Source organism: Palaemon carinicauda, chromosome 1 (genome assembly GCF_036898095.1).
Source record: "Palaemon carinicauda isolate YSFRI2023 chromosome 1, ASM3689809v2, whole genome shotgun sequence".
NCBI classification, from domain to species: Eukaryota; Metazoa; Arthropoda; class Malacostraca; order Decapoda; family Palaemonidae; genus Palaemon; species Palaemon carinicauda.
The window spans coordinates 200,164,236-200,176,735 of NC_090725.1; the positions used below are offsets into that span (position 1 = coordinate 200,164,236).

Sequence of the window (12,500 nt, forward strand, 5' to 3'; positions counted from 1 at the left end):
ATATATATATGCAAGTATATATACCTGTATATTTATATATACATATGTATACACACATATATATACATATATATACAATATATCTATATAATATATGTATGTTTATATATAAACCTGGTATATATACATGTTATATATTGTATACGTATACACAGTATACATATATATATACATATATATATATATATATATATATATGTGTGTGTGTGTGTGTGCGTGGGTATGTGTGTATAAAAATATATATTTATATATATATACATATAAACAGTCATATATAAATACATATACACACACACACTCATATATATATATATATATATATATGTGTGTGTGTGTGTGTGTGTGTGTGTATGTATGTATATATTCATATATATATATATATATATATATAAATATGTATATATGTATATATATATATATACATATATATGTGTGTGTGTTTTGTGTGTGTGTGTGTGGTGTGTGTATGTGTGCCACAGTAAGTGTCTCACCATAGCCTTTGGAACATCGGAAAAAAAAACAGAGCGGAAAAATCCTGTCAATACATCAAATCATCAGAAACACAGCTTGCATTCCCAGAACAGTTGTTCAGACGAAACAAATTGGGAACCAGCCGAAGCCAAGCAGAACGCTATCGTCCTCTGAGGTATAGATTAGTTGCACCCGCTCCTGGAACTCATTCTGGAAGAAGCCTCCACAAGAGATACACGCGTTTCCATTACTCCGTTTTCTATACTTCAGTAGGAACTCACTAGACAAGGTAAGATGTGACCACAACTTTAAGAATGTCCCATTGTCTTTTTATATATGTGTGAGTCTATTGTGTAAAGGAAATATATGAGCCTTAATGTGGCTTCATATTTGTAGCCGATTCTGTGAGTGTTCTAAGCTTCATTATTATTTGAAGAGAGGTCCAGTGTATTGTTTCTGACAGAGCTCAGTGACCTACATAAATGCTTGCTGGAATGTGATGACTTTGGACACATGAAAAGTGTTTATAGTAAGAAGAAACAGTATATTGCTTCTATTACTGACTTTTTATCAAAATTACAAATATTGAGTAGATATATCAATATAAAGTTTTTAAACTTTGTTTTCATCCCACTCATTCTTGGGAACACAGGCTGCCGGTATTGGATTTTATAACGTTTTGATTTCCGTAACATCTTTCATAAACCAGATCTGCATAGTGAAAATGTTAGGCTTCAAGTGCCTATTAATTACTTTTCTTTAAATAAATTGTTATTAAACTTATATTGTATTTACTGAATTGTTATCAATTTAATTTTACTTGAATAAATCTTAGCGTAAAGGCAGATTTGTAAAAATTAATTCTTCTCGTCTCTGTTATCCACATTAAACTTTCAATTCTTTGTCAGATAGTTATAGTACAATACTGTTTATAATAACGAGTATTACCCATGTAGATCATTTCCTTGAAACCTTTATAAGTTTTGCCCTCCAACCGTGGAGCTCCCTGTTTTCAAGATCTCTTCGACATTCCAGTAAAACTCATTAACTGATAACAGGAAAGGGGCGATAGAGATAAGATATATTTAGAGACTGTTTATGAAGCTTTCCTATTTATTTTTATCTTTGTATCCTGATGAAAAAGGAGACAATATTTTGAAGTTCTAGAAACAGTAAGGTCACGATAACTTGTTTGAGATTTAGGATCCGAAAAGGGTAAACTAAATTTATGACTCGAGTTTACAGAAAATATATAGACTTACAAGGCTGCAAGGAATTGTAGAATTTTAGGAATTTGGTGACTTTTACGTTCAGATAAAATCCAGAGATTATTGTTGCATTTTTCCCATTCGATAAGAATGAACAATAAATTGACAAATTTTTACTCCAGTTTTCTAATGTGAAGTTGGAATGAAAATAGATCCTAACGTCGTTAAGATAATTATTGTATAAATTATATGAAATAAATTAGCTGAGACTGGTGTACAAAATTAACTCATCGAATGGTCTTTTTTTATTAGCAATTGTTTTTGGTTGCTTTGCCAAAGATACATGGGAACATTTTAACAATTATTGTCGTTCAAATTCTTAAAATTCAATACAAACTGACCAAAACAGCCCTTGATTTTTTATATTAGGCACCAGCTCAAGAGTAAGCTAAGATGCAAAAAAGGTTTAGAAAATAGAATATAAAGGTAAAAAACGTATATATGCATTTTCACATTGCCTCTATATATGAGTGCGCAATTATACACACATATATATATATATATATATATATATATATATATATATATATATATATATATATATATATATATATGTGTGTGTGTGTGTGTGTGTGCATCGTATATGTATGTAAAATGTAAGTATGTATGTATCACCCACTAAATATATACGTGTATATATATATATATATATATATATATATATATATATATGGCGTGTGTGTGTATCATGTGTAAATATGTATGTATGTATTACCCACTAAATCACTGAATAAGAATCCCCGCACCCATACATATGCATCTCCAAGAATATCAAGAAATCCCAAAACTGTTCTTTTGAGAGGGTCGTGAATGCCGTCTGTCGACCGGGCCAACAACTGTTGCCATTCCGTTAGCTGGAAAAAATATACCGCTACTGAGCACTGAACTGGCCTCCGTCAACTGCTAGGTCGTAAGTCCAGCACATGAAATGCCAAGTTTGAAATATGGATAACACAATCTAATACACGAATTGATAAGTCAAGATTGTGAGTCAAGTGTGACTCATAATGTATTATGAAGTATTTCACGAGGTGAACATTTAGCGTATAGTGAAGTATATAATTGTTTTGTGAATGAAGAGTACAGAATGATATCCGGGGACGTGATGAATAAAATGTCACGTGACGATTAACACGATACGAATGAATACAACTTTAACGCTTATCACATATCCTTTTGGTCAATAGGTCTCCGATCAGGATTAATGGAGTACTCCTGCCTCCGATAATGCCTTGTCAGTGAAGATGCTGTTTTCTTTTCCTCTGAAACTTTTCTGTTCCATCTCTCACTCTCGCGTTTTCATTTGGTCTGCGTGAAAGGCAGGTTCCGCTAATGGCATAAAAATGGTTGAATTGCTTGATATCTTGACTCATATAGTTATTTCAGCTGCTTTTCCTTTTATAGCGGTACGATGGTAACAACTACTCAGTTTTCATTTACTTATCTTCCATAGCAACAAGCAAGTGATATAAACTGCAACTGTTGTAGATGACAAACACAGAATTTCTATCAATAAATATCACTTATCTAACTTATGAAACCAATTTAATATAACTCGTCTCAGTTAATCTCTATTGAAAATTTGTTTCATCTTAACCTATACATTCAGTAATTTCCCTGTTCTTCTCAAAACGTTCATAAAATTAATAAACAGAATTTACACTTCGAAGCAGAATTAATACAGAAGAAAAATTAATTTTAGACAAATCTTGGTTGACATCTACATTTCCAAGATCATAACAATATGATAATACATAAGAATCCTTGGAAATAAAAAAAAAATACGCCATGTGATCAGGGACTAAGAAGTAGCAATGCAATCACGAATTCTCTCAAATCAGCATGTATAACACTGCAAGAACATAAAACAGTTTAACATTGACGTTGACAAGTGTGCCAATTCAAGTACTTTGTTCACACTTGCTCTTTTTAGGTATTCAACGACGTCAAAACTATAAATTAGCCGGTCCACTTCAAGCATAGACTTTCGGGACGGTAGCCGTCTCCTCGTTATGAATGATCCCAACCATTTTCCTTTCAAAGACAGCATAATTACAAATGTTTGGAATGCATTTTAATGCCAACAGAGAGAGAGAGAGAGAGAGAGAGAGAGAGAGAGAGAGAGAGAGAGAGAGAGCAGTAAATACTTGTACAGACGAGAGAGGGTGGCAGGTTCTCAGATGTGAAGGAGGAGAAGAAAGAAGAAACACGAAGCCAGCCAGTCCCCTGGTGACCTCAATACCATCCAAGGAAGTGATCCGCGGTTGGGCGCATCAGCTCAGGAGAAGGGGGATGGGGGATAAGTAGATAAGTACAGTATAGTAAGGACTGGGATTGGAAGAATATAAGTGGGGCTAAGATGAGCCAGAGATTAAATTAGAACATTTGTAAGGAATGCGGAGCTATTTTTTTCCATACAAGAAACGAGCACATGGAGACATTAATTCGTGAAATAAATGTATAAACAGGAACAAAAGGTAGCAAGTAAAATGCCTATAAACTACAAACACTGAAAGGTTTCTGAACTTGATAATATATATATATATATATATATATATATAGCTATAATATGCATGCATATATATACTGTATATATATATACATATATATATATATATATATATATGTGTGTGTGTGTGTGTGTGTATATATATATATATATATATATATATATTGTGTGTATGTTAATACGTAATTTTCTCGTACTTTCAAAGATTAAATACAAACAAGAATTTGATCACATTTGTCTTGTTAGATAAGTAGCAAAGCAGCAGGGATTTCATTTTAAATAAAGTGAAGCTTTGCGTGAAGAACCATACTTAATTATATATATTACCTTAAATATGTGTCATTCATATGTAACTGTGCTTCAGTAATTGTTAATACAATTTCTATGGAATATATAGAAAATGTAAGCTCAAAACTAAAAATCATATATCTTTGAAACGTTTAATGCTACAAAAATATTCAGGCCTTGAAATGCGTACACAGGTATTTCCAGCTAAATGAGTATGGTCACTTTACTTATTTTTACAGTAGCTTTGTCTTCTTTAAAAGTGCGCCATATGTCATATGTAACTCCTGGATGACCAGCCAACCATTACAGACCAATAGTCTTGGAACACTCGTTAACGATGCTCCCAATTAGATCACCGTGCTCAAACACATTACGGGTTGTACGACTGGCAGCAATGTGCCTCAAGGTGGGAGGGGGGGAGGAATGTGATTCGTACCGTAAACCACCATCGGCAGCAGCAGGTAACGGAAGAAGCAAGTGTGACTGACTGACTGTCATCATTTTAAGATTGGTTGGTTAGCTGTTTTCTATCCCTGTGAGATGTAGGGCATCCACTGACCCAATTACATCATCTACTTCTTCTGAGCTAACAAGACAATTCTTGGCTCATCACCAACACGCCCACCACGAATTCTTGAGGGACGCGTTTTTGTGTGAAAATACACATCCAGAAATTTCCAGTTCAGTCCCTCTTTATATATCAAATTTCCTAGTCTTGTATCAGCAGTCATAACCGGGTGACAGATTTCTTCGAAATGCACAGCATCAACAACAATAGCTACATTCAGAAAATCAGTTTACAGGTTAATATTAAAAAGGCCAGCCTCTCACAGAATGAAAACAATAAAAACTGAAACACTACCAAAGAAGTGGTTTTAGGCAAAACCCGATATGGAACGATATATACACACACACACACACACACATATATATATATATATATATATATATATATATATATATATATGTATGTATGTATGTATGTGTGTGTGTGCGTGTTATTGGGAATATTAAACTCACAAATAAAAAAAAAAATTTCGAATAAAAGGAATAAATTCAAATCGTTGTCCTTCCTATCAGAACTAAAATGCCCATCTTTCAATAGGTACAAAATATTCATGTGGCATGGTAATGATGATGATAATAATAATGACAATAATAATAAAAATAATATTAATAATATAATCTAATTCCCACATAAATATCATTATTTCAAACCTCCATAAGAGATGAGTTTAGCATCCCCGGGAGATAACAACATCAACCTCCCTCACAAGTGGGTTTCATTTCTTGACTACCGAACTATGTTGCTAAGTATTCCAGTTTTTCTCATTAGCAGGTCGGTTTCTGTTCTCTTTCTCATATCTAATTTGGTGATCACTTATCCTAACTTATCAATGACGTTTCCATTGACATCTTGTTCTCTTCTTGAATTAAAAAAACAGAAAGAATATAATGCACGATAAATTTTAAAATAAACAACGAAAATCAAATAATGCGCACAAAAGCTACTCGTAACAAATCATATACATCATTTTGCAAACCAATTTACTGATTAATCAGCAAATTCGCCGCTGTGGCTTTATTGCGTGAATGGAACAGGCATATAGCCTATCTTAGCAAATCAACCCGTCACGTAGATCACCCAATCGTGTTATTAACCCCAAATAGTGGAATATAGGTGAAGCCAGACGATGCACCGTTACTCTGAGAAATATATTGAGGTTATCTTCCGGCCAGGCACGCTAGAACAACCATGTGGTTGTCTTCTTCTTGGCCCGAGAGAAGTAACCTTCCGTTTTCTTTCGAGTGACGCCAAGATTCCATTTTCTAAAGTATCAAAGACTCCTACGAATTGGTATGCATTGGGATACTAGAACTTGTTAGTAGAGTCGATTTTATTTCTTAGAAAGAAAACACTTGCGGTAATTTATAATTATGTGACCCTACTATAAATTTGATATAAATCACTAACTTAGGAGAGATTGCATGAGAATTTTATCTTATAATACATATTCTTTTTTATAAATAGAACAGAGATTAGTTTTTTATAAGTTGTATCCCGGTGCTAAATCAACCTATATCTAGATAAATCTATAGTACCTAAATCATAATTAGGTAATATATATATAGATATATATATATATATATATATATATATATGTGTGTGTGTGTGTATAAATTGCCAGGCTACAACCCTAGTTGGAAGCCCATGAGCCCCAACAGGAATATTAGCATAGTGAGTAAAGGAAATAAATTAAAAGAGAAGTTTAAGTACAATAACAAGATTAAAATGAATCTTTCATATATAAACTATTAAAACCTCAAAATAACAAGAGTACCCTCAAGCGAGAGAACTCTACCCCAAGACAGTGGAAGACAACGGTACAGAGACTATGTATTATGTATACACATATACATACACACATATATATATATGTATATATATATGTGTGTGTATGTGTATGAGTGTTTGTGTATGTATGCCACTGGTTCACACATACATATAAGGAAAGATTATACATTGTAGACACTGCCAAATATGCTCACACTCGCAATATATATATATCTATATATATATATATATATATATATATGTATGTGTGTGTGTGTGTATAGATATATATACACACACACACACACACACATATATATATATATATATATATATGTATATATATATATGTATATATTTGTGTGTATGTACGTAATGCATATGTATATGTGTTTATGTTTATAATTCCTAATGACAGCCCCTTCACAAGGATAAAGCAAAAGCGACGTTATCATGTCAAATAAATCCAAGACAAAATATAAAAGAAAATATGAAATAAATATCATGAGCCAGCATAAATTCACAAGAACCGCAGGGCATCAGACTTGTAATTGTCTATCTTAAACTTTTCTTGGGTTTTGCGTTTTGAAATAAGAATTTTTGAAGCAGCTGATAATTCCCATTAACATAATCCTACTGAAAAATGACCTAGCACAAAAATATTTTCCAATAATGGAATACAATATAACCCCTATTATTGTGCAAATAGACTATAAGGTTGATCAAATTTTGAAAAATAAAATAAAAATGGATATCGCTAACATTTAAAATGAAAAATATCTTTCAAAGAATTATTGAAAAGATTATCTGAGGCAAACGGCATTCATTCATTGTTTACTGGGTTGTAGGAAGAATTGAAAAATACGTACCCTTCGGTAGTAGAGAATTTACTGATACTTTTAAATGATATAAAAAAGTAAGTTTTGCTACAAATCTAACACCCATTACTTTCAAAAGCTCAAAACTGTTAGGCACAGCGAGTCATTAAAGCGGAGCATGATACGAAAGCAGCTGTTGAAAAATCTTTATATTTTTTTTTCTTTTTTACTAGGGCCCTATTATCTACGCACAGCTTTATATCTCATTGGACTTGCACCCTCTGCATTTTATAACATGAAGTAATTGATGCAAATATCATATGAAAAAATTATTATATTATTTGGAAGATCCTATTATATACTACTCAAAAGAGACGAAATGGAACAACGATTGTAAAATTAAGAACCAAAGCTCTAATTACAGCGACCATTAATAAAAATTCCTCTTGAAACATGATTAGAATTATATCATTCCCACTCCTCAGAAGTTACCCTCCGGAAATGTATAATTATGAAATGTATAAAGTTTGAAAGGATGACCTACACTTCTAGACCCTCTCAACTTCAGGTATACGCAAAAAACTGATCTTGCGTTACTAAACTAAAATGGTTTAATGATTTCCTCGTTTTCTCATATATCTTTTGTCAGAATTACCGGAATTCAAATCTAACACACCTATTAACTTCATTGGGAAGTTTGAATATGCATGACCAATCAAGCAAGCATACATGTCTGATAACAATTAATAGCAGGTAAGATTAAGCAACTACGGAAATTCTAGTTTTCTTTAAGAAACAACATTTCTTTCTGTGTAACGATTGATAGAGTCCATTTCGAGTTAATATACATATATTTTCATATGTTGTAAATAATTTCATTTCCGCTCTCGTTTCTCTTTATCTTTTTTTTCTTTATTGAATATCAGAGATGCTCTAATAAGCCCATCTGTTAAAAGTTTCATTCGGGTTACTTCTGATATGAACGTTTTTATGTTCAACCCCCCAAAACACATCAGGCACAGTTTACAAGGCAAATAATTACACAGCTGAACAAAAAGTCATTGCACACGCTTGCATCTTTCACAGGCTTGTATAACGGTCACGCGTCTAATCTTATTTTTAAAAAGTCATGCACATAAGACGTTTGTACATCGGACACTCAAACCTACATTAGATGTACTTTACTGCTACATACAAATGTGTTAAATACATGACCTTTTACTTTTACAATAATATTAAAAAGTGAAGGTTGTTTTATGCTTTTACATTTATTTTATACAACCAAAGCAGGCATTTAAAACGTCCTTTTTAGAGAGCTGATTTCAATGTTTGTAAAATAAAAGGAATGGGCGCTGAGCTTGGAGAACTGATAGACTTTCCTTTTATAAAAGGGAAGATTACTGGAATATAGAAAACAAGCTAAACCCTTGGGCAACGATAAGAGCAAACATCAATACATAGCATGCTAAGCATTAAGACCTAGTCCAAGTTTATTCATTCAAATTATATGTTGAATCATATTTGAAAAAAAAAATGAAATTGCCAATTACTCGGCGACTATTCTATTATGCACTAAATATTAGGATTCCAAACCAAGTGCAAAAAATTTTATCCGTCAAATTCTAAGGCCCAATAAGGAGTGAAGTAAATACGCCTGGTGTTGACTTTTATTCCAACACGACAGTTTAAAACAAATCAAAGAAATCTTTTTTTCAGAAATAAGTTGTAAATAGAAGTCACTTTAATAAGTTAGATCAAAATTAACCACAGATCATAAAAATCACAAATAACTTGGCCTACCTTGCTGAATAAAACGACATAGTTCCTGTATTCTACAAGTTTTTAAAATCCCATGTCTAACAGATCCCCCAAATACATCACCAAATTAAAATAGATTCTACCCTGATTGACTGGATGATTTCGTAAGATTCATACATGTCTTACCAGAGATAGCATAATATCAAACTTTAAAATCTTAATTGAGTAACAAATTTACAAGTAGATGATTAGGCCGTCATATCAATTGAATATATGAATAATCATGATATCTAAATTGACAGTTTACCATAAATCTCACACTGACTTTATACTTCCATCTCTAATTAATTTTGTTATGTCAATACCATGAAATTTGCTAAATATGCAATTTATTGCTTATCTTAGCGATTGAAAACTAGCAGAGCTAAATCCACAGACAGACCTATGCTAATCTAAGGCCATAATTTAGCTAGTTTTAGCTACTAATCATCAACCATCTTATTGAATAAACATGGACCACGAATTGGACCAATCCTTCGTCCAAAAATCACAACGTCAAACACGAACATCATTACCGGGTTTACTTAGCGCGTGCGTGATATCTGCTTTGAAAACACTCGGCGAACGCGTATCACGTCTAAAAACATCCTGACGAAGCACATGTGTTTATGTATTATCGTGACCGGTAAATCAATTAGGCTTTTGTTACTATTTCTTTTATGCATATTTTTCATATTAGCTATCACTTCCGTCTCACGCACTGTTCTATCTTCAGTCTTATCTATTATCAATAATGTTCACATTACCATCTTCTTTCATCCCATTTTTTATGTTCGAGCAATAAGTGATATCAATAAAAAAAAAACTTTCACCATTTAGTATATTTGCATATGAATTACGCTCTCTTCAGAGGGATAAACCCCAAACGGAACGCCCATCATCCAAGCATGAGTGAAATCTATTTAGAGCCACACACACATAATCCACACCAGAAAGACGAAGGCCTAAATTAAGACCAGAAAAAAAATACTTTAGGTAAACACTAAAACAAAAATACAGAAGAATGACAAACTTGATATAATTATATAAAAAATATGATGAATGAGACCACAATTATGACTAGTAAAAACAACCACAAACCATAGACACTCATCAGAAGAGCAATTAGTACCACAAACACACCAAGGCAAACATTATCTAGGCTTCAGTAACAAAATACCATTGACCCAGACGTCCTACGGGAGACATCTCCAAGACACTTTTAGGGGAGGAGGAAAACAGAAAGAAAGAGTAAGAAAACGGTTGCTAAGGAATAATCGCCTGATACAGGTAAAACCAGGAAGTGGCAGGTTATGACAATGGCGAGAATTGTTTTTCTTACTTCCTGTTAACATGTTATCAATATATTGTGTGGTTCAGTATTCATGCTACGACTTCCGGAACTTATGTAGATAAATCTATGCCACATTTGAAAAGTATTTTAGAGGCAGACAATCTGAAATAAATTAGTTTTAAGAATCTTTTTTTTCTAAATCATGAATTTTAGAGATTTTCTAAAAAATATTTTCATTATATTCAAGGAATTTTGAAAAGATATCCACTTTTAACGAGTCACCAAACAGATTTTACCTGTTGTTCTATAAACTATAGGATGAGGAAAATTTTACCAACCATGAAATTTTTCAAGCTTAACTTTTATCTTTTCAAATCCATGACCTGTCACATTAAATTGCAAAAGAGAACAATACACGATGAAAAGGTGAGGCAACAAACCTCACTCCCAGGATATGACATGACCCCTTGGGCACAATAACGCTTCTTGACCTCAGTAAGGGCATTTACCCTTGGTTCACCTGACCTTGAGTTCAGTGTGGTTGCGGTTTTTGACTGACCCCAGAAAAGTCATCATGGGGCTTGGGTCTAGTAGGAAATCAGCAAGGTTGAAAGGAATACTCTTTTACGGTAATTGACTTTCTTGAACTTTTTCAAAAACATTTGTTTCCTACTTCACCATAAATCTCGCTTAATACTTCAGGATGCAGATAAAAATAAAAGTGATAACACTTTCAGAAGAATATTTTCGTTTTTATGACGATTTATATTTGCAATCAACAATTCACTTTTTCAAAAATATCTCTAAGCAAAGAACCTGTTTGCACTATCATTCTGACGTGAAAGCTATTTCTATAACCCTTCCTATTCTCGTAGCCAACTCCCTTATCGTGTAAGAGATGCAAGAGGTTAGTTTCTTATAGTAGAACCTCTCTTGTCTTGTGATGTACAAACATATTCTGTAATCATATCGACCCATCTACTAACCAACAGATGGCCTACTTACCTAAAGCGGAAAACTAATACTTGCGGACTAATATTTAAATAAAAAAGAAAACAAAGAAATCCCTGTAACACTGATTTTACTATCGAACTAACACAAAGTTTCATTAGACGTAAATCTTGCTAGTATAAATATTATTTAACTTGAATTAAGAGACTAAACCTGACTGACTCATCCCATCACCATACAGTAATAGCTTGCAATCTCTACATAAGAGACAAAATGTTCCTGTTTTGGACAACTAATGCAAATGCCCATTCTGTTCGCACCCCCACTTTCTCTAGTTCAATGGCAGCATATTAGGACTTAGGGTTATTCAGGACAAAGCGTCCATTAGATTTCTCCTTTTCTCTGAACTGGTCAGGAACACCCATCCTTCCATACCAGCATTGCACAACACTTAGCTGCCGGGTGGAGAAAGTTTAGGACCTGAAACTTTCTAGCGTGGAAGTTGTATAAGATAATCAGCGTACTTAAGAAGAAATTTCACAACTCAAGATATGTTGGTTATATCTATTATATCAAACTCCGGTGTTTATACTGTTTCATATATATATATATATATATATATATATAATTATATATATATATGCTGTATATATACAAACATATATATATATATATACATATATGAGAGAGAGAGAGAGAGAGAGAGAGAGAGAGAGAGAGAGAGAAAATTTCACTTTTTAAATCAATTTTTGTTGGGCATTTAGATATC

General features: G+C 32.9%; 1 protein-coding gene across 1 annotated transcript in view; it reads left to right on the forward strand.

The window, feature by feature from the left end:
* Window positions 1–629: 629 nt before the first annotated feature.
* LOC137643964 (uncharacterized) overlaps window positions 630–12,500 on the forward strand; it is a 33,305-nt gene continuing 21,434 nt past the window's right edge. The window contains exon 1 of the mRNA XM_068376788.1: window positions 630–760. The gene's annotated coding sequence lies outside the window, so the exon portion shown is untranslated. The remainder of the gene's footprint in view (window positions 761–12,500) is intronic.